Raw genomic sequence first — 3,772 nt, 5'->3', positions numbered from 1 at the left:
GGGGAAAGAATAAGAGGGCGAAGACTGTTACCCCCCAAGTCGTCTCCGGAAGTTGTGGTAACTAGCCCTCCTCCCGGGCTGGTCATAAACACTGTGATGATCGACGATGATAGAGAAGCTAGTGATGAGGGAGCTTCTCTACATAGAAGACGACAATCCTTATCATCTCAACGGGGTGCTCAACCTGTTGAGTTAATTACACCAACCGAGGACGATGTCTCGGCGCTTTTGGGGGAGTTTGAGATGGTAGAAAATACCATCTCTCGTTGCCTGATCCCAATCGTTGCGCCCGGTACTGTGAGGCTGAGTATCGGGCCCCTTCCGTCTTCGGTTGACGAGCAACCAATAACCAGCACTGCGTTCCTCACAGCTGCTTCTCATTATTCACCGCCATCAGCTTCATCTCCTTCTTCACTAGATCTTCCATTAACAACTGCTACATCATCTCCACCGGCTGCACCTGAGTTTGCCTTTCTTGCTTTGTAGGCCAACTTTCTTGCTTCTGAGGGTCTTCAAAGGTTGATTCATAAAAAGGAAGAAATTACCTTTGCACGTGATCAGCTTTTGGTCGAGTGGGAGCAAAGTGTCGCTCGCCTCTCGGAACTGGAAGCCAAAGCTACTTAGGCCGTTGTATTGGATGCTCGTTTGCAGCAAAACGAGCAAGAAATAAAGACCCTTAGCCAAGAGATCGCCCCACTAAGGGTTCAATTTGAATAGGCTAAGGGCAAATGAGTTGAAGTTCATAATGCCGTTCTTGCTGCATCTGATCGCGAGGCTGCCTCTGCTGAAAGATTGGTCAATTTAGAGGCAGCCTTGAATTTCAAGACTGAAGAGCTTGCTGCTGCGGGTATGAAATATGCCCGATTGGAGGAGAAGTATAAGAAGACCATTAAGCACAATAGAATTTTCAGTTCTACTGCCCGCGACCTTGATGTTAGCATCAAGCCCATTAGATCCGCCTAGAAAAACTTTTCTGCCGAGGTGGCCCAACTCAAAGAAGAACTTAAATGCCGAACGACTTCCCTCGTTGTTGAGAAAACCTACGCTATGTACAGCATGAGGAGAAAAACCTTGGAAAAGGCCAAAGTTGGCATCATTGACTTTGATGCTGAAATTGCTAAGGCCCGTGAGCTTTAGTTGGCTGCTAAAAATGGTCTCGCAGCAGAGCCTGATGCTCTTGGTTCTTGTGGTTCCGGTTCTGAATTATCGGGAACTGAAGAAGAACCGGAAGATGATGATGTTGAAGGCCAAACTATTGAGGGCCAGAATGTTGAGCCATCGGCGGATCTACCTACTCCCCTGGGGGCGCGGACACTTCTCTTCCTCCGGGTTCCAGAGAGGCAGCAGTTTAGCTTTTCCTTTCTTTTACCAACTGTTGTACTTGTGCTATTTTGGCACGTTTATTAAAAAAACATCTTTTTCTCAAGTACCGCATGAGTCTTTCTGCGTTCTTTCGTTCGAACATTTATGCAAGTTTTAACCTTTGCATTCTTTTTTGCTTAAGTGTTTTGCACAAGTTTTACTGTTTGCGTCTGATTATTCAAGGCCTTGGGTGTATTGTTTTCCCAAAAAACGTCTGTATTTCGGGCACAAACTCGTCCGAAATCAACCCTTTAACATGAGGGTTTTTGTAAGTATTTCCGCAAGTTTGCTTTTTGCGTCTTCTTACGCAAGACTTCAGGTGTATTTTTCTCCGAAGGCATTTTGATTCCAGGCATAAGTTCTTCCGAAATCATCCCTTTAATATGAGGGTTTTTATAAGATAGGTCTCTTATGTTTATGGTGCTATTGAAGAGGACGTCTCCTATTCATTACGGTACTAACATTTGAAGTACTTGTTTAACTTTCAAATGACAAAGTTAATTCATCGTTCAGACAAGAAACAAGATAGAAATAAAAGGACTTCATTTTATTCTTTTCATTTTCAAAAGTACATAATCATTTGTTATGCTAAAAAAGAAATTGCCATTACTTATGGCTAACTTGTACAACTTGTTTCTACGGGGCTGGCCGCAGCCCAGTTCCCGGTCCCGATAATATAACTATGTTTTCGATTTTCGTTTACCGGTCGATGTAGCAGTCATTGTTATCGTATTCTCATATCATTTCCCCCCAGTGTTCGAATGCGAAGAATGCGAATTAGAACATTGGAAGCTTTGCACCTTCAAGGATCCCACTAATTAATTGCTAGACAATCTTATGCTCGTAACAAATTTCGCTTCCCCTTAGGAATTTAAGCTATCGAGCAAAGGACTATCTAACAATCCTTTAGTGTTTTGCACTTGTGAACGGTCAGATAACCTTTGTCCGATAGCAAACTTAATTTCCCATTAGGAATTTTGCTATCGAGCGAAAGATTATCTAACCGTTCATGTGGTTATTTACTTGTGTGCCTTCTTATTAAAGGTCTTATTGCTGTCGTTGAAACTTTCTTCATAGTATGCTTTCCATTGCTGCCTCATTAAAAACCTTGCCAGAGAAATCCAATTGGGACAAAAACTGGACGAAGGGAAAAAGAGTGCAGCACATACTTTCAGTACAGGCGATGTTCATCAGCAATAATATCTTTTGAGGTGTGCCACATTCTAGTTGCTGGGCAAATTTTCTCCACCTTGATTCTCCAATTCGTACGAACCTTTCCCGGTAACAGCAGAAACCCAGTAGGGGCCTTCCCATGTTGGACCTAGCTTCCCTGTGTTGAGCTCCCGGGTGTTTTGAGTTACTTTTCTTAGGACCAAGTCTCCTATTTTGAAATAACGGAGGTTGGCTCTTCGATTATAATTTCATTCCATTCTCTGCTTTTGGGCTGCAATTCTTATATGTGCGAAGTCCCTGCGTTCATCGAGTTGGTCCAAGTTGATTAACATTGCTTCATCGTTTGACTCTTCGTTTGCTTGGAAATATCTCAAGATAGGTTCTCCTACTTCCACCAGAATTAAGGCTTCAACTCCTTACACAAGGGAAAAAAGGGGTTTCTCCTGTGCTTGATTTGGCCGTTGTTCGGTACGCCCATAAAACTCCGACTAGTTCCTCGGGCCATTTACCTTTAGTTGCTTCCAACCTTTTCTTGAGGTTTTGTACAATAACATTGTTTATTGACTCCGCTTGACCATTTGCGCTCGGATGGTAGGGCGAAGATGTGATCCTCTTTATTTTCAAATCTTTGAGGAACTTTATGATTTCTGCGCCGATAAATTGTGGCCCATTATCGCACGCTATCCCTTTCGGTATTCCGAACCTGCAAACTATATTCTCCCACAAGAAATTTACCACCTCGCGCTCGCCGATCTTCTGATAAGGACCTGCTTCCACCCACTTTGAAAAATAGTCAGTCAAAATCAAAAGAAATCTTACCTTACTGGGAGCCGGCGACAGTGGCCCGACAATGTCCATCCCCCATTTCATGAACAGTCACGGAGACAGAACCGAATGCAGTGGTTTTGCCAGTTGATGTACCAGCGGTGCGTAGCGTTGGCACTTATCGGATTTTTGAACAAAGGCTTTGTTATTCCATGCGGGGCCAATAATTTCCTGCCCTTACCAGTTTTAGCACTAAGGAATCTGTGCCCCAATGGTTTCCGCATATCCCTTCGTGGACTTCCCGCATAACATAATTAGCTTCGGATGCCCCCAAGCCTTGGGCCATCGAGCCTTGGAAAGATTTTCTGTACAGTTGGCCTCTTTTGAAGCTATATCGTGCTGCTTTGGTGCGTAGCGCCTGAGACGCCTTGGAGTCTTCGGGCAGCTTCCCATGCTCGAGATAATTGATGAT

This window comes from Nicotiana attenuata, unplaced genomic scaffold (genome assembly GCF_001879085.1).
Source record: "Nicotiana attenuata strain UT unplaced genomic scaffold, NIATTr2, whole genome shotgun sequence".
In the NCBI taxonomy this organism is placed as follows: Eukaryota; Viridiplantae; Streptophyta; class Magnoliopsida; order Solanales; family Solanaceae; genus Nicotiana; species Nicotiana attenuata.
This window is presented reverse-complemented; position numbering follows the sequence as displayed.